Below are 20843 nucleotides of genomic sequence, written 5' to 3' on the forward strand. Positions count from 1 at the left end.
GTCCTAATGCTTTCCGATCGGTTTTCTCTTATAGTTTTGCATTTTCATTCAATAAAATTATCAACAATAAACATGTGATACTTATAGCAGAAACTGTGAAGTGATAGAAAAATCAATGGTAAAAATAGGGCTGGAGTCGGCGCCCGTGAAGGCAAGAGTCCTCATGCGGACCCTTGCGCCAGGAACCTCACCCCAACAGCACTTGAAACACCTAATACGTCACTACACAATCACATGGTGAGCAGCGAACCAGCTAACTGCATGAATTTTCGAGGTATAGAATGAATACATAGGAACGCTTGACAAACATAGTACTTAAATAATCACCCTTACCACAGATAGGAATTACGTGGTCGTGCAGTTTAGATAAACGTTTCGTAAAAGTGAAAAATAAGAAAAACTCACGTTCCGTCGTTCTTTCTGAAAGCACCCCTCTGCTGCATTACGTCACGTAAATGAAACTGATTAATCCCGGTATTAAGAGAAATATTTCGGAAGTGGAACCTTTCCCCATGCGGACTCTTGCCCCACACTATCTTGTTCAAAAATTAAGAATAGCAAAAAATTGGTTTAGAGATTTTTTGTATTGTCAACAATAAATATACTGCGTCGTTTTCATCTTGATGAGGGGAATGTCTTCAACGAAGTTAGATAAGACATTTGAAATATATTTTCCATAGGTTTCGATGTAATATAATACCATCTTTCTCTAAACCAAATACGTCAGTATCGATTTCTATGTTTTTATTCATATAAATATCGAAAGTATATTTCATATTTCAGCATGCTCACCAACGCCCTTGTTGAATAAATGAACCATTTATATCTCTTATAGCATCAGGAGAATAACTTTTCAATGCGACTCTTAGGTGACTTATTCTCATTACAGAAATTGCCTAAAACGACGCTATAATTCGATTGTGCTCTCTCATTTTTCGGGATTGATAACACACTTCAAAGTTCGGCTTTAAGTTGAAATGAAGTGTCAGATTGATTGGTATACTATTTTTCATCCCGCATTTTTTGCTCAGTCTCATTGCATCAAGGCAATAATTTAAGTGAAGTCATTGCAAAATCATATCTGATACACTGAACACCATCTCGAACGGTGATGTTATTAGTTCCCGAAACTCAATATAGGGTCTCCCTTATGTGGAAGAAATTACATCGGACTTTGATATCCCCCCTTTACTTCCCGATTCTAGCTGGAGGCGATCGGAACACGCGCGTTTTGGTGGATGATACTACTCCAGGGGGCATTATTTCGGGGGGTCATTAAATAGCGGTTTATTGGCTGCTTGTTACCGCCACCAGCTCCCGGCAGTGAAGTGAAAGGGACGGGGGTAAAGGAGGCTGCCTTTTAAGCACCGTTCCTTCCCAGCAATTAAGCCCTGGCCGTTGTCTTCACTTCTCCGAAAGTCTCAGCTCCCGATCACTGCTTCACTTAGGGCAACAATGGGGATCAATTCCAGGTCCCGTTGCTACATAAAAAAAAAGATTCGGGAACAAAAGAAGGCCTCCTTAACCGCAATGGTTTTTGGTCCTGTGTTCTTCTCGATCTTGTTGAGCTAAAGCCCTTTTAGTACACCACTTATGAATCCAACTTACCTACCTCCAAAAAAAATAACACACCCCAACCTTCATCCAATTTGACGTAATTTATGTAATAGCACGTCAGCTTTACAACTACATCAGACGGTCCAACCCCTCCGTCACCACAATCAACCCCTTTTCTTCATCTTCCTCACGTCAGGCATTGTTCTATCCGCCACTCCCTGCTACCCAGGCAACCAAACTTATCTCCTCGCCCAATCTCGTTTCTTCACTTTCGGAGAGATTCCACCAATTATTTTTTCCTCGCCTGCCCACACCACCGCGCAGCAAGACGCCCAATCAAGATTCGAGGGAAAAAATCGAAGCGCTCAACCCCTGCAGGGGAACGGAAATAAAAAGATCGTAAATAGATTACTTAGCGCCCAAATGGGAAGCCGCCGGAGAGCATTCAGCTCCGCGTCAGTAGTGATTAGCTGGACGTCTTTGGCACACCGCGGAGCCTGCCATTCGCCGGTGATGCCTCCTCGTTGATGACCCATGTGCGCGTTGCCACCTGAACCCTATCAATGTTTCCTATCCGAGTGCCTGCGTCATCTCCGGAAGAAAATGAACTTTCAGGGAGGTGTGGAGATGGAAAAAAACGATCTCTTTCGCTTCCATCTCGATTCTTCGTGGCTCTAAGATTCCGATCGGTCCATCAGGCCAAGGCTCCGCACCCTTAAGCGAAGCGTTAACTACCCATAAATAAAACCCTGGCGTCAAGGGACTGATTGGCTTGCCTGAGCTGGTTAAAGCTGGTTCATTTGTGAGTATTTACATTCAGAGCGATGGAAAAAATACTCAGTCATTCGAGCCGATTGATTTGATGGGTGTTAGTGAGTCAGCCAACCGATTACGAGCCCAACGGAACTTATCGACCGAAGATATTGTCCTATTGTTCTACTCTCTCTGAAGGATAATGCGCCAAAAAGGATGCTAGTATACCCTTTACGTGGAGCTCGTTAACTATATGTCTGTTTGCATAAGCCCTTGTCTATTGACTAAGACTCCATTATGACCTGGAATTCAAAGTGGTTAGGTTTTTTCCCTTAAGTAAACCCTTTTGATAGTTTGGAGGTTATAACCCAGGAATACGGAATTTCGGATATCACATTCATTTCCAAAGTGAACCGTGGGAAAATTTTGAACTAAAAATATTATGTCTCTTTCCTGACTGACCGTACTTTGTAGGATATTGCAGACGGTCATGGGTTGGAAATGAGTTCCTCGATTCAGAAATGAGACATTCCATAAAACAATTGGGTTTCCTCGCTACGATACGATATCGATAATGTGATTTAACTATTCAGAAAGACATAAATAATTAAAATTGGTTATATTTATGACAATTTTTTTTCTTGATAGAATTTCAATTACATGTTATATATTTCAACTACATAAAATTGAGTGATTTTTTTATAAAATGAAAAAATCGAAACTGCGAGATTTTTTAAGTTATTCCGGTGAGAGAAGCATCAGAAGTTATGGTATTCATTTGGAGGCTGATGATGGCACCAACACTGAAAACATGGTCACTCAGTCAGTCATCGGGAGCATTTTTGAAGGTGTCAATGAGTTTTGCTTAATATTGATGTGAAAGTTTCTCTCTAAGTCAACGCCAAAAGTTTTCAGTTTGCTTCCGGTATTTTCAAGGTAAATCAGACATCAACAAGCACATAGTGCTAATATTTGCATCATCGTTTTCTTCAATGCCTAAACACACCATTTAGCTTAGAGTTTTGATAATTTATTGAAGCCGTGCTTAAGTATAATGAGACCATTCTGCGGAACGCTTCGTTGGAATACTATTTGTATCGTCTACTGCATGAAAAACCTACAATGTGTGCCTAGTTTTGGATAATATGTTGACTCTTCAGAGTGTAGTAATTTTTGGGAAAAGAGTAGAAAATTGAGCATTGAAATTCATGAATCTATAAACTTCATATAATAATTTATGTCATATGAAACGGTCTTAGTTGCGTGGTTCACAATTGTATTACTAACGGGAGAATGATAAATAAAAATTAAAACAAATAGTTTTTTCTCTAAAAATCTTAAGTTTTTATTCCATGAGTAAATAAACATTTTAGAAGCAGTTTTGCTGCTTTAGAATGACCCAATAATTAGGGGAAGGTATGAATATCATATTTTTATCCATTTATTTTATGAATAGATCAAATTTGAGTTTTTAGCACGTAGGTTCTTATTCCAACCTATATGTCCAGTGACTCCATCAAAAAATGCTATTAACTGTTCTGCATCATAAAAATGGTCCTGTAAGAAGCCATGAGCCTGAAAGAATTTCTTGGAATGAGGAATAATGTGCAGAATACCTCACTGTCACGGAAAAATATTGCATCATTTGTCTTCTGGTTCTTGAAAACTCACGCATCTCTGAAGAATGAAATATTGTTTTCTGTATTATGACGTAACTCTGGTCACAACTCCACAATCTTCAGTTTGAAGTTTCACACCTGTGGGACGTTAATAGCCCGTATATTTGGACAAAGAAATATACGCTTGATACAGAAGAAGAAGGAATTCTAGCCCATGAATCAAAATTTGCGGCTTCCACATGTCCCTGCCACCGGTTCCCGAAAAACCGTGTCCTTCGAGATATGCGGATGAGGATCGTGTTCTTGTGGGTCCCAATGGAAAAGAGGCAGTTTGGAGGTGGGCGAGATAAAAATCCTTTCCATTCAGAAACACAGGAATGCTGGACGAAAATTTATCGCCAATATCTAGTTGCATGGATATTACACCCGCACAATAGCGCGGTGCCTTATCCCTCGGACAGATCACGTTCACGCACAATATACTCGCACTTTCGTGGTCTGCGGAAGGGAGAAAGTTCGTTCAGGCCGGTGGAGGAGAAGCAATGCCGTGCAAGAAGATAGTAAGAGGATAAGAATGGACGCTTCGGATTGCAGCCGATACCCAAATCTTCAGCGGGATATCTGTATCCTGGACCAAACAGGCTCACTGTCCCTTGTCCACCGATCGAAGCGAATCCTGCATGGCTCAGAAGGGAAGGGGATCGGACGGGACGCTTGGAGGATAAAGGCAGCGGGACAAATTCTAACCCTGGTCGGGCCAAGCTAAGTGAATAGGTTCTCCGCGGGTGGCGATGTCCCCTCAGTGTCCTCCCTCTTGTCCCGCGAGGGAAAAGGTCTTATCCCTCGAGAAGGGGACACTCGGACGGCACAAATCTTGAAGACGGTCAGCACACGCACACTAGAGGGGCTTCACAAATATGCAGAGAGAAAGATGTTTCGTGGTATTGGCGGAGCAGATTCTGCCAGATAGTTGGGTGGCTAGGGGAAGGCTTTCTTCTTTTTTTGGTCTCCCGCGGCTCGTAGCCACAGAAACCGCCAATGTCCATCCCTAGTGTGTCCTCAGGAGATGTTCGCGATAGAATGTCTTCACGCATGGACAATTGTTCTGTCGGGGTTCAAGTGAGGCGAAAATCGCGTCTTCTGAGGGTCCGCGGAGGGCCACAGCGGGTGGGGCCTTTGTCGCGACGAGCATGCGCCCAACACCAAGTACCCACTCGAGACGTTCGGCGCAAATCTCTTTTTTTCTGAGATGTTTTCGCTGCGCCCGCGGCGAGTCGCTCTTATCTCTTTCGGAAACGCAGGTCCTGAAACGATTTCAGAAAAATAAACTCCTCTCTTTCGTCAACGAGTGCTTTCCTTTCAGAATTCTCTCGGTCCAAGTTGACAACCGAACTCTGGAGTGGCAATCGAATAGAATGTGGCTCTGTGGTGAAGATGTTTTTTGAAAACATCCGCCTTCAATTGTCCGCTCGGACACTGCTTAAAGTTAGGCCCTCGAAGATATTGCAGTTCTACGCTTCTAAATAAATCGAAAAATTCCAAATTTTCCGTCGTCGCTGAATTATCTTCTATCGTCTACGTTGACCAAACTGAGCTTTGATACCTTAGGGTATAAAAAATTTTTTCATGTAGGTATATCATTATCAATATCGTCGTCATTACGTTTTATGAATGAAGAATTTTAGCACATGAGAATGGTGCTTCTTTTGCACAAATTTCGTGAATTATGTTTTTTCGTGGCAAAACTTGATTATGTAAAGTGCATTGTAATCACATTTTGAATCTGATGATATAATACTTTCTTTAATAATAATTTGATAATTTACTAGGTGGGATGTCTTTGAGTTAAACATCTTTCACCTTATCTACACAGCACATTTCATTACTGTTACATTTTTGAACCAAATTATTTTTTGTGATTATGATGAAACGAAAATCCCAGTTTTGTCATTGCTCTCGTAGCAATAAGCAAAACCTTAAATGAAATATGAGCCAAATGGGGACTCTATATGCTGCAAGGTAGATTTCATATGGCTTACTACTTCCCTTTACGGGCTAAAACGTGTTTCTTTTTTTCCAAATTTGATCATTCCGTGAATGCTTTAGGAGTGGTAAAAGAGGGGAATAAAATATTTATATTTTTTCCGTTTAAAAAACTGATTCGGTTACATTCTGTTTTTCTCTAAGTACACCTTCATAGAAAAGTTTATGCGTGATCATGGATCTATTTTTCTATGTAACAATTTAATGCTTTATTATCCTCGATGAAATAAAATATTTGAAATTAAGATTTTTAGAGTAGCACCCGAAGAGGCTAGAAGGAAAGGAACACGTGTGATTTCCGGAGTGGAAAAAACTTTAACTCGTGACCGCATAGATTCAGCCCATTTCGACGACCGCTTATTTTAGCTAATTTCATGGGAACGGATGCCAAATGTTTTTTCATAGATAACACTTTGATGCTGTGGTGCAAAATTAGCTTTCAGAAAATTTCCCATCAAAGCTCACTAAGTTTTTACCGGGGAATCAAGTCATCGTGGAGCTGTCAGAATGTGAGACTAAATTTTCTAAATTAGCATAGAATCGTCTCGGGAGGAAATTAGTGTTTTGCAGTCTACGATTTTAGCATGATTGGATTGGATTTCCACCACCTCAGCTTATTTTTTCCACTTCATAACACAGGTTTCCATCTGTCCACAAAATTGTATTCATCAGGTGTTCAGCATACGCGTTTATTGCTCCGTAAATATATTGTCGAACAGTATTCTTTGCTAATCAATAAATCAATAGTGATACTCAAACTAATGAAATTAAATGGCTTTTTTAAAGCTGAAATTACATGACATTATGCACGAGAATTATTTATTTGGTTCGATACTCCTTGTATTAACGATAGAAAGTGTTTTTTCTAAGGAAATGAATTGATTCAAGCGCAAACTGTGAAAGAGAACAGCATTTTTTTGATAATATTACTATCCTATTCCCTTCATATTGGTAAATACCATTCTAGAACTATATGTACATTGAATTTGGAAAATTCATGGCTCACGTCGTAGACGTTGCTTTATTACATTGGTGAATTAATTGATTTTTATAAGCAATGAGGAATTCAATATTTATTTGTTAACCGTCTTGCGGTGAATTACGGCGAGGATTGCTGTTAAACAAGCTTTAATGAGTTATATAGTTGACTAGACGTGCAAATCGAAATACATAGTATATAAGTGGAGTAGTATGCATTCTACTATTAATTACTGTAAACAACTATTGTATAAAACTGCGAACTTATGTGCACCGTTCTTGAGTTGGAGTAGATTAAAAGTCCTTCAATTTCCAACACCTATATATTCCACCAAGTCACGCATGTGACCTCTAATTGAATTTGATTGGATATATTTTAGGATACATTTTTACAGATTTGATTCCTTGTACCATCTCTGGTATGAAACCTCCGCTATAATATCAAAATATTTCACAGTGTGCCCGATTGACCCTCTTTAAAATTTTCCATTTCCCTTCAAAACGAAGAAGCTTCATAATTACCCCTAGGGAAATTTCTCATATGTAATGTGTGGGTGTACATTAACAATGGCCCTCCTAATGCACCTTGAAAATGGAAGAATAAAATCGTAAGCTTCAACTACATCAGGATAGGAGAATACGGTCAGTGGAGCCAGATTAATGCCTAGTCTTCAGCTAGAGATCATTGCGTTGACTGCAGCTTTTGGAAACGAGAGAAGCAAATCGAATTTTCCCCGGCAATCTCATTGTCAGAGAAAAAGCGAAGTTGAGCTTTCCGCAATCGTAAATAGTCTCCTGGTTTCATCATTTGGACGCCCGAATTTTCCAAAATCACCATCATCCCCTCTTCCTCGGGCCACTCAGTCCACTGGGCACATTTTAATAGTATCACCGGCCGAAAGCAGCAATTTTCGCCGCAAGAGACACACCTGCCAACACCTTGTTAGCGCCCAAAAAATCTCACTTCCTCACTCCTTCTCCGTCTCCTCCTACTCTCTGCAATTCCAACCTTTGTGATGGCGTGGAAAAAAGAAAGAATCCTCAAACCCTTTGGCTTGCGCTGAAAAATAAAATCACAAGAAAAAACTATATCTCCCGGAGCCTCACTTTTTAAAACGCAGGCAAATGGATAGGGTCACGAACACGGGTGGAGAACCATGGGCAGGGGGAGTGGAAGGTGAGATGAGATGTTAGGAGGAGAGACGTTGCGACAAGCGGCATTCTACTTTGAGATTGAATCACGCCTCTGATGAGCAAGATTTCGGAGATTTTGAGGGAAAGGGGTGGTTTTTGGGCGCTGCGATATTTCCCCCGCCGATGCTCAGTGATTACCCCGCCCCGAAACGACACCTTCCTTTCCTCCCCTTCCCCCGTCTCCATTGGAAACCACTGCTCCCCATCCCCCTGACGACCCACCCTTTCGCACCTTGTTAGGCCTTTGAAATATTGCCTCCAAAAATCATCGGTAAACACCGTGTTTAGGCGGCGACGTGGTGCGGGGAATGGCAGCTGAGGTGTGGGTCGACTACGCCCTCAACCATCCCCGTTTTGTTTATAACCCACCGAAAAACATCCTCAGAGCAGAATGTGCCTTCAGGACAGTGCGATGGAATTGCTAATAACCCACGTATTATGAATCACGTGGGGGCGATTTTAAAGAATAGTCGGGTTCAAATGTGGCCGAATGTTAAGATCTCTTGGACATGAGCCAAATAAGAATACGAAAATAAGGAAGATCAGATGAGAATGTTTTGTCACGCAGATGTGCCGAGGGATAACCATGGCAACTGACTGAAAAAAAAATATTTTTCCGTATAAAAATATGCTTTATTTATATCGTTTTCGGATATAAATGGAAAATAATATCACAAAATCTCCTGGTAATAAGCCAAAGAATATTTAATGAGAAAAAGATTACCTCAATCAGGTTATTAGCACTCCGTGCTTGTCGACAGCCACTTCCTTTTTTTTAAATAAATATATAGGTATGTTAGATAATGTGAGGTAATTCGTGACGAAATGAAGTAGTGATAAATATTTTGATTTTTTATGTTTAAAATTGGTAGTCAGAATTGAAACGCTGGAATTGTGATTTTCTTGCGATCTGCAGTGAAGTTTGCAGCGTAGAAATGTTCTAAAATACCGAGCAAATTCTCATTTAACCTATTGCAATTCCATCATAATTAATTGGGTGTAGCTTTATCATAACCAGTTATCTAGTGAGAAGGAATAAAAATGAAGTAGATACTTAAATCATATGTTTGAATGCTTGTATTTGCTATTGAACAAGCGGAAGTGAAATTACTCCACTCTCAATCCTGATGCTTATGAAGCACGAATTGGTCCCAAAAATATAGGAAGCTTAAATCTTATGTTTTGATAGCACCTTTATGACTTGAATCTTTAAAAAAATGCGCAGATAACATCAGCGGGAGAATTTGCTAAATCTAAGTTTAGAACCTGCTCATTAAGGCTCTATCTAGGGAATGATATAGTTTCTTTGCGTCTCTATAATCGGCTACAAAAAAAGAGATTTTAAAAATAGGTAAAAGATATAACGACGCGACGTGAACACAGCCTTGAGGTTTTGAAAATGCATACCTCGCGAAAAGATCAATTTTAACAAACGTTGTTGGCAAGTTAATTTGCGTGAATTTTAACCACTTTTTAAACATTTTTTAAAGAAAGCCACTGCATGAATATGAACCGCCAAAGCCGATGATGAAGTTTTTTTTTTATCTACCTGAAAATCTTATTCCAATACATTTTCCAGACAAACAAAACAGAGCTGATGAAAAATATTTAACCTCCAATTTCGGAGTGGTCCAATTTCCGCTTCTCTCCAAAAACTCACGAATAAGGTTGTGAAACGCCCCTTTAGACGAATAGAAACATCTCAATAGAAGTAATGCTTAAGATTCCAGCGAATTAATTTAGGACTAAAAACTAAGTTATTCATCAAGATGCCTTTTAATCACCGGCAGAGTATAGCAACGTTTTCAGCCTTATTTTATTGAGGCCGTTATTTTGTTTGATAGTAAATGGTTTAGGGACTCGTCAAAGAAAGAAGTGGAACTGCTGTCTCTCTACCGAAAGTGACAGAATAATTGGTTTCTATTTTAAATCAGACTTTATTTCTAAGTTCACATTTAACGCTCATTGGTGTAAAGTTCTTCTATTTGCAATACGCAAAGAAAGTTATTTCTTTCACAATTTATTTTTATAGGATTTAACACTGAGGTTATTAAATCCTGCCTACCAGCCTTGAGTATTGCTGTTTACTGCAGGACTTAGAAAAAGTTCTATTTATCAATTAGAACGAGAGATCTCGTGGCTCATGAATTTGACTCATCAAGGTACATTCAATCTAATCTACTTATGCTGCAACCTTAAAATTTTCAGAATATTTTCCTTATGTGATGAATAAACGTACTATTTTTGGATTGTTGGGAGAAAATATGTTTGGGGTATTTATCCTATTAAAAATTTAGATTTTGGTTTCCACGAGAAAAGCATTGAATTCGGTTTGAAGTTTCTTTCATTTGCTTTCTTAAATTACTTTCACTTGAGATACCGGAAGCAATTTTTTTTGACTGCGCGGAAATAAATATAATGTGTTCAATACTTTAGTTTAATTTTTCTATTTGATCCTTTTTATTCTGATATTTGTATTTTATGATCATTTTTTTTCATCATAACAATTGATGCCAGCAGCATTTTAATTTTACTCGTTTGAATCAATCTTACATTTATGCATCGATGCTTAATTACATGCATCGATGACCAGCCACCCACCGCCCGATGAATTTCATGAATGAAATGGGTACAATCCCTTTGTTAACTATATTTAAAATAAAATGTAACTTTTATGGACTTGCCGTGTGCTTTTATTTAATTTCTGAATATTCTTGTTACCAATTTTTATTCTTAGTCAGCAAAATACAGAGCTTGACAATGGTGATATGGTAAATGGGCCAAGATAACCTCTATCAAGGGACAAACGGTCGCATGCAATAGGCAGGGATTCAGAGATGCCTGCTTACAAAAAATATTAGGGGGGGGGGGGCAAACCGGGGATCTTGCCCCTGGAAACTTTATAAGTAGTGCGTTTTAAGTTTTCTAAGCATTTTAGAAGAGTCATATATTATGATCAACATTAGAACCACGATAACTCGAATCTCGACATCTGGACACTCCGGGGAAAATCGACAAGCCTGAAACATTTTTTTCACACACCCATAACAAATTTTTGAGTGGGCTCGGGCCCCCTCAGGCCCCATGGAGTCGGCGCCACTGCAAGGATGCTCTTGAGCATTCTGCTACCCTTTGGGTTGCACTTTCCACCCTCGCTTGGGTTGGTGCGTGGACAACGATCGAGTGATATTCAGCCATAACTTAATTTCCGATCGGACTTTTTAGTCGCTGTTGAGTAGCCGACACGTGTGAGGCACCGGACTCCTTCTCTCCTTTTTGTTTTAAGGATCGGTTTGGACGAGTGATGATTTTTTTCTCTCCTCTCGTTGGTAAAGTGGCCGAATGAATTGTGGGCCGTTCGCAGGGGGGGCAACCGCTCATTTTCGTACCCACACACATCCCATCGCATCGCACTCACGTTGGCGTTCGGTCCATTAGGGGGTGGAGATTCGGGGGGGGGGGGAGGGGTTCGAAGGGGAAAAGTGTTTCATAACCGATACTTTTCTTCTCGTTCCTCGCCTCTCTTTCATTTTCCTCGGCGCCTCCTCCCTCTCCACCCGGAGGCGTCATTTTAGCCTCATCCCGCTCATTCCCACCTCAAAAAAGGAAACTGACCCTCAAGGAAGGAGTTACGCCCGAAAGGGTCTGACCCCGGCACACCCACGATCCCTCGGTCCCTTTTTGGTTTCAGGATACACAGATTACCTCCTCCAGACGAGAGATGCATAAGGCTGACACCAGCGGCTTGGGTCATGCAGTTCAAATTTAAACTATAACCCCCCTAAATATTTTGGGACATACATCTACATGGATCTAATACCCTGCAAGACGCCTAGTTAGACATGAGGCGGAAAGATCAAAGACTCTGGCCGTTAATTTTTAAGAGGCAACAAAAAAGATAGATATGCATAGAGCGTACGACACTTCAACTCAGCTTCCGAACTTCTCTTCATAGGCTCCCCTCCAGAGAATGCTACTTTTTCCTAGTTGCTGTGCAAGAAGAAACGCACTCAATTCAACTGACCAATTTTTCGAATGATAACCGATTTTTGCATAGTAATTTCACTTGTAGTCCACCGCTTTGTTGCTTATTTTGCTATCATTAGGAATTGTATACTCGAAATGAAATCATTAAACGATCTAGAGATCAATTAATCGCCCAGAGATCTCTCAGAAATATCGGGTATCGTAGATGTATCGTATAGGAGTATTTCATGAAGAGTTGAATTTCAACGAATTTATTTATTTACGCTATTTAAATTGATCCAAAGCCCTGAGCAATTAATAAAATTTTAACTCTTCATTAACTCAAAGCAATACTTTTATTTAATTACTTCCGATTTATTACATTTTATGCCTGAAGATACGAAAAATTTTCAGTACACGAGAATGTATTACGTCCCTTTCCAGGGAATGGAGCACTTCATCTCATGCTTGCCAAAATTTATATTATTATTGTACAAGTTACAAGTTGGCTATTTGCCAGGTAGTAACATTTTATATAAAATAAAAAAATGAAAAATACACCACCGAAATGAAACTAGCTAGTGAATATTTAAAATACATTGATATTAATTTTCCAATATAAATCTTTTACACCTCTTCTTGAAAATCCTTATGTTGTTAGGGTAGGACTTAAACAGTTCTGCAGGGAGTCTAGTCCATTCAGTAATCGTTCTGTTGAGGGACAAGAATTTTTTTACGTTAGTCATTTCTGATATCGTGATCCCTGTTCTAATTCAACACTCATTCCATAAAATAAAGTCACTCTTGCCACTGAAATAAATGGAATCACTCTTTGTCCTATGCTGACCTCACTGTAGTTGGCTATTGGCATCGAGGGAGTGAGCAACTCTACGCCGCTTCACAGAAAAAATATTACTACTACCGTCTATCAAGTTGACCAAACAGTTTTCCTGACACAGTTTTACTCCTGTTGCACGTCTTCCGTTCTCGCTCTATTTCACTGATGCTTTTCTGTACGCTTATTTCATTTGGAGGTATGCGTAAAACTCTGACGTGGAGTTGCGGAATTCCATGAGGGATCAAACTAACCCATTTTGCCGAAATCGATACATTATCACAAAGACAAAGTTACAGTGGCCAAGCAAGGAGAAAACCTCGTGCGAGTTTTCTCAGTGTCATATCGCGAAAATAAGAAAAAAAAACCATCCCGCAAATTTGGCGAGTGAGAGAGAAAAACTCAATGTACATAATTATAAGAACATTATATAAATACTAAATAATAATTGTACACATATTGATACGAATGTAATTGTAAAGGGAATATTTTTACCCCTTTCACGCCTCAAGTGTTAAATAACTACAGCAACTTGGTAAAAATGTAAAAGTTCACGGAGAGTATACCTCAAAAGTTAAACATGAATATGTGGTGATTAGCTGAGCTAGGAGGGGTCTGATTATTTGGGAGTGGGGAGCACATTCGATAGATTTCAAAACTTCGCTATTCCACACTGTTGAGGCTACGGAATCTTAGCCACGGGGTATTTTATTATACGCTTTTGATTCTAGTAGTGCCACGCTTCAACGAACAACAAAATCGCGCAGGTGGGCAGCGGAAACGCGAATATGTTTCGGAAAACCGTTATAATGTCAATATTAATAACAATTCAAACGTCCTTCCATCTCTCTTTTTTCTAAGTTTTTGGAGGGTCTTTTTGAAAATGTTTGACAGGTTTTCTGCGTAGAATTTGTCGCCGATTGTGCCGCCGCTACGAAGCGGAATGCTCTGTGTGCAGGGGTCGAAAATATGTCACACAATCCGTTCCTTCGCCTGAGTGGGCCTTCGGCCCATCCATTTTGCTGGCACAAGGGTCGGGGGAATACATTTTTTCAGGTGCATGCCCTGCAATCAGGGAGTTCTCGACTAAATTGGATTATCTCTTGGGGAGGACGGGACACGCGCTGGACACATAGAATAGTAGCGCTGCCGCCGCCGTGGACGCTTCCATTAGGTGCGGCCATCTGGCCTCAAAGTTCCTCGTAATCCCTCAATTGTCCTGTCGCGGTGGGCCTTCTCTTTGCGGTGGCCGGACGACACGGGGCGCTCCTGATGAGGAAGCTACCGAGTGCTTGTAATTCCTTCTCTGCCGTTTTCCCTTCTTTCTCCTCGCTGAAATATTTGGTGACAACACCAGAGACTGACGGTGTCTCCTCCAAACTCCGATGCAGAAACTTTTTTGCCTTGAACCACTAACGCCACCACCTCATGAGTCGCTCTGCGCATGTCCATTTCGAAGCAACGAGCTCAAAATGGTGTTTTTGATGGCCCCGTCGAATAAATACATAAACGTTGTGACATTATATATATGTCTGAGTATGAAGTATAGTGTAATGGAACACATATGCTTGCGTGTATAATCGAAGGATTTTAATTTCGATTGATAATAATAAAAATAATAGTATGTGACTTTGGTTATTTTATTTACGTACTTCATAGCATAGAATTAGCATCAGGTAGTATAGAATGAAATTAGGCACTGCGAAGAGCATTATTTTGTTGGGGTTGCGTTCCGACACACGTGGCAGCACAGATAAACAACATTTATAAGCAGTAATTCAATTTTATGCACATAAAAATGTCCATTATAATTAACATATCAAAATCAGTGCAAAATAGCTACAAAATAGAAATCATGTAAGCAAAAATATGTTTTGCATACGTAAATTGCTTATTACATCAATCCTTGGCCAAGAGGTTTGAAAACACTCTCAATATTCACCTTCAACAACACGTACGCTCCCAATATTCCTAGAAACCTGGATTCATGCCAAATTTCTGTTATTTCCTTCGAGAGTTCTATTCTGTGCATCGTGCTTGCCAAATTCGTTCCGATAAACTGAGGGTCGCATCAAGTGCATCGAATGTTATGTCATCTTAAATGTGGAGCATGGCGACCGCGCAGCAGCCGTTCTTTACGGCCACTCTCCGGCGTTGCAGCTTTTCGCCTTCCGACGTGGACGCTGCGACGGCGTAACATAAAATCGCCATGCTTCATACGATGCCTCAGGCGGTGTCCTCAAAGGGTGCCGTGGGCTGCATGCATGTGTTGCCTCATTCACATTACGATTGTTCCAGCGATTGTCGGAACTACCGTGCTCTCAAACGACGATGGTTAAAACCTGTGCTGCCCTCTAGTGCTGACATCTAAAGTGAAAGAGAAAATGACGGTTAACAAAGCTGTTGCGGCATGCAAGATATTACTGTGTTCAACGTGTATTTATCGAATAATTTTTCTTCCGACCATATTCTTCCTTCCTAAGACAAATCCATGAAAAAAATAGAGCGAAGAGAGCTTAACGAGCTTTTCGTCTTTCTCTCGTCGCTTCCTTTTCGGTCTCCCAGCGCCTAACCATCGCAAAGTGGCAACGTTCGAAACTACGTGAACTATTGCCAGGACATGCATTCACACTGCTAGTTCGGCCAACTATCGTTAGGACGATCACTCCGACAATCGTAATGTGAACGAGGCATGTCTGCGCCTGCGATTCGATGTCTGAAGGCATATGTCCATCTTGAGTTCGATGCGTCATCTTCATTACCCTTGTTGCGATGTCGTTCGCCGTATAAACACATACGATATTCCAAGCCGCGTCGGCAATTGTTTGCAGAGCAATGTCGAACGCGCGGCGGACGGCGAAAACCCTGGAAAGTAGGTAACACTGGTCGGCAAAATGAAACTTTTTTTCGCTCCCACGAACGAAAATATCGGAATTCCTATAGGTTTCTAGCTTCTGAGTTCGAATCCGTGACCCGTTTTTCTCCAGGACGTACAAGTTTGCAGGGAGGAGGGTGGGGGGGTTGTTCAATATCCGCCCAAAGATGCTATTCTTTATCCATTGTAATTTTCACGTTGTAATTAAAAATCAATATGAATAATGCTAATAAAATTACATAAAAAGTTAAAGTTTAAAACTTACGTGTTACTACTTACACTTGGTGTTCCTACTCCCCTTGTAATTACTACTGGGTGTCTCGCGTGTCACATTCCAACAGAAGTCTGCCAATACATTCACACACCATTTACCACTTGAGCGCCTCTTCATGGTAGCTATTTTCTGGTGAAACCTTTCTCCGTGTTCGTCAGAGACCACCCCCAAGCTGTAAATTTTAGGGAAGAAGTCTAGGTGGCTATGCAGGAAGTATAAATTTAGAGACATATTATGTGACGAAATGAAGTAATTAACCTGTCCACAATGTTTTTTTAATCAGATGATTCCCAATTTGGAATTCCAATACCTATCCCAGTTGTTCCGACTCCTATCTATAAACATATTTAAAGTTTGTAGTGTGCAATTTTGCCTGCGTTGAAGGTGAACTCCCTGGCAAAACAAAGAAACAAAGCAAACAAAAAATTCTCGCCCGTAGTTGTGCCTTGTGAGAGGAGTAACTTTGCGCTCGCATGACACGATGCATGCGCTCGAAAATACTCCGCGTCGTTTGCGTCAAACGCAGAATTTCTGCACTCACATTTTAGACTTGGTCCCAGCGCTGGGGCTGAGAAATAAGATTAATATTCCTAAGAGTGAAGCAAGTCCCTTTGATTCTACTCAAATTAAATTTCAACATATTTCTCATAATTTATTTCTGCTAATAGTTCAATAGGATTGGTAGTTTTTGTTATGCTACGTTTTCCTGCTATATTTTCGACCATCATTCCTTATACACAGCACAACAGCAGGTATGTTTCAACCCCTTTGTCTTCTTCATGTATAAACGTCTTTTCGTACATATGAGTTAGTAAAGTTACACTTGATATGTTACAATTACAAGATTTTATGGTAACAAAGTGAATCAATCAAAAAAATTTTTTTTGTAATCCCACTTTCAATTTAAGGTCAGGAAATAAGATTTTGACAAGTTGCTTTCATTAATTCCATTCAAATTTATTTCAAAAATTTCTTTCTGCGTGAAAATTGTTTTGCAACTTCCCAAATAGCCAAACATACACTTGATGTGTCACAAGTACAAGATTTTATGGTAACAAAGTAAATAAAATTTAAAAAATTGTTTTGTAATCCCACTTTCAACTTAAGGTCAGGAAATAGGGTTTTGACAAGTTACTTTCATTTATTCCATTCAAGTTTATTTCAAACATTTCTTTCTGCGTGAAAATTGTTTGGCAACTTCCCAAATAGGCAAACTTACACTTGATGAGTCACAAGTACAAGATTTTATGGTAACAAAGTAAATCAATTTTAAAAAATTGTTTTGTAATCCCACTTTCAACTTAAGGTCAGGAAATAGGGTTTTGACGAGTTGCTTTTATTAATCCCATTCAACTTTATTTCAAACATTTCTTTCTGCGTGAAAATTGTTTGGCAACTTCCCAAATAGCCAAACTTTCCAATTGGAAAATCCATCCTTCTCTCGGAAAGCGCTTTGCTCTGTTCGCTGATTCTCCGCTCGCCTTGAGCTTTCCTCGGATTAGGCACAAAATCGCAGCTACAATGAGAACGAGTTTCTTCGGATGGGCGCGCTTCCTCACCAGGAAAAAGGGTTTCAAGCTTCTGTTGGACTTGAGGCAAAGCGTGATTTGCGTCTTTTGTGTCTGCTGCTACTTGTTGCTTGGTCGGATAATTTCCGGATTCCCTCCTTTGAGATTTCAATCCAGTAAAAAGGCATCTTCTCCGTCGAATAGCCGCGGAATAAGCGCGTCCTGCGAGCGTATTGAGGAAAGGGTTTTGTAGTCACTTTTAATCTTTAAAACCTATTAGCATCTTTGTGAAGCACTTGAGAACGTTCATCGCTGACGATCGATTCCGCCTTTTTTCTCAGGTTTTTGAATAGCTCAAATTATTTTTAAGGGAAACAAATGGGAGAGGCCACTCCAAAAACGGTTGCCTTTCATGTCAAACGATTCAGTGAACTGTTTTCTTTTTTTCTTACGAATATGGAGGCATTTGGTGGATATAAGGTGTTTTCCGCAATTTCAATACTAACCGTCAGTGTTAAGAGTGAGTGTGAAAAGTAAGCATAAAATTTGTGTGTGTTCCTTCATTCCTCCTAAGTATTCATGCAGTTTATCATCTATATGAATTTTCTATGAATCATCATATATTACTCTTGGTGTACCCGTGAATCCTTCTACCGTCTTTTTCTCAGGTTTTTGAATAGCTCAAATTATTTTTAACCCTTAACCGGTGACGTGTGGTCTGAGAGACCGCTGCGTTTCTAAAATTATGAATATTTTCAAAATTGCTATTTCAAAATACCTATAATCCTCGTGAGCGTCATAATTTTTCATAATAAGGACACAGCCCTCTTAAAATTTAACGTTCTTATTATTTATATCTGAAAATTTGCAACTGAATTTTAGTAGCGACCTGTGTGACCTCAATCACTAAATTGGAAAAACCGATAAACGTAATGCTGGTGGAAATGACTCAAAAAGGCGTTAAAAACAATTCCTTGTGATTTTTCAAGAATAGTAATTATTAATAATTTTTGAGGAAGCATTTTTTGTTCCATACCGTGGATAATAAGGTGTTTAATTAAAAAAAAGTAACATAATAAAAATGTAACTCAAGTGTTTTTGATATCAGTTTTTTGATCCTGTTTCGAATAACAATTTTTACTGAAATATTTGGTTCGTATTTGGAATGCATGATATTAAATATTTTATAAGTTTTTTAATAGTTGAGAAGTCAATGAAGCATTTAACTAAGCAATAAAAATGACTTTGAAACGTTTTACGAATTTTTGCGGTCCCCCAGACCGCACGTCACTGGTACTGTAACAAGAATCGCACGTCATTGGTTATTGGTTAAGGGCAACAAATAGGAGAGGCCACTCCAAAACGGTTGCCTTTCATGTCAAACGATTCAATGAACTGTTTTCTTTTTTCTTACTAATGTGGAGGCATTTGGTGAATATAAGGTGTTTTTCGTAATTTCAATACTAACTGTCAGTTTTAAGAGTGAGTGTGAAAAATGAGAATAAAATTTATGTGCGTTCCTTCATTCCTCCTAAGTATTCATGCAGTTTATCAACTATATGCCATAACTCTTGATATACCCGTGAATCCTTCTAGAGTTACACTAATCTACAATTGAATTGAAGAGCTCTTTTAGATCTTCCAATAATCCGGTATAATAAAAAAAAAAATTAAATGGTTTTTTTTGCATTTACTATTGTTAAAATCATAGGTAATGTTTTAAACTAAACTAAAATGTACAAAGTGTATTTATTTGCATTTAACTGCGTTAGCTCGATTTGTTGTACGGTACTAAAAGACTTCGATTATTACTTAAAGAACAAAAATGTACTTGCGAAAACACGTTTAATTTTTTGATTGTTTAAACATTTACAATACAGTATGCAGTCAAAGAAACGTAAAAAATTGTAAATATTTTTTTTACGGTTTAAATAAAATTATAAATAATCAAAATATCTCTCAATTTTCACTTAATTTGCCACTTCGTGTGCAGTGGGTCGTTTTCGACCCAGGGTATTACTGCGACCTGGAGTACTAAGGAATTTTTTAAGCATTTTTATAGTGTTCCTGAGACCATTTGCATCAACTCTTGTGAAAAATTCAATAGCATATGCGAAAATAAATTTCTGGGCATAAATGGGTAAATCCACATAAATACATTACATGGTTATAAAACTGATTGACCATATTTTTGGATATAATTATACATTTTACGTATTTGCAATTTATTTTCGTAATTAATTAGATGATCACATAATTCCGCGTTCATACCGACAATGCGTGGCATGTTGTTCCTCTGCTTTTGTAACCAATGCCCCTCATTGTTCATAGACCGGGACCGCTTTTACATTCCTATTGTCATTGCTGACATCACTCTCTGGAATTTTAGTCTAAAATCGGCAATATGGTGGTTCCCTGTTTTTATTTTTGCCTAAATCGAAAGATTATTACTCCTGGAGTACCTGCGTATTTCACCGTTCTATCTATTTTTCGCGGTTGAATGAAAAGTGAAAATTTTCAAGCGCGCGAAAACGCGACGGCTAAGGGTGAATGCTGGGAAAAGCCCGTGTGACGTCAGTCTGGTTCCGGCTGCCGCTGCGTGAGACTCCCTTGGTGCGAGGCTATGAAAGCCGCTACGATCCAGGCTGCTAGCAGGTAGCAGAGTACCCTGCCAGCAGATTGCGCTTGGCTTTAAGAAGGATTATTAATGCCTTATCAAACGAAGGTAACTTTCCGACCATAGGAAATTTTAATGAGTGATTGAAATTGAATTGATTTGTGATATGTTTCCCCGAGCTCTGTGCCCCATGCATGCATTGGTAATCTCAGACGTTGTAAAACTCCAATCTACTCGTATTGAATCTAGGTCCCTGTGACGTCACGTGGAGTGGCATCGCATGGGCGCCAATCTGGCCTTTTTCAAATGAGGATAAACTTGACAATTGGCATTCGTCTAAACTGGGATTTCTAAAACCAAATAATTTGTAGTGATACATATTATGAATACAATAATGATGGGTAACGAATCGCAATGAATTCCTTTCTTTTCTTTCATGAAGGAAACTACCCTAGAGACGGTATATAACTTATATTTTTATTTCCAAGCGATACCGACTTGGAGTGAGAGGTGCGATACATGCCAGTTTAGAAAATTCGATAATTCTACAGAATTTAAATGCAATTTTATTGTCATTCCATCGAAAAGAATTGACTAATTAGTAAATTACCAAATATAAAGATG

The 20843-nt window shown here is 39.3% G+C and overlaps 1 long non-coding RNA gene across 1 annotated transcript in view; it reads left to right on the forward strand.

The window, feature by feature from the left end:
- Nucleotides 1-20843, forward strand: part of LOC124162741 — a 154115-nt gene that overhangs the window by 132636 nt on the left and 636 nt on the right. The gene's annotated exons all lie outside the window — the stretch shown is intronic.

The sequence above is a fragment of the Ischnura elegans genome, chromosome 7 (assembly GCF_921293095.1).
Source record: "Ischnura elegans chromosome 7, ioIscEleg1.1, whole genome shotgun sequence".
Lineage (NCBI taxonomy): Eukaryota > Metazoa > Arthropoda > Insecta > Odonata > Coenagrionidae > Ischnura > Ischnura elegans.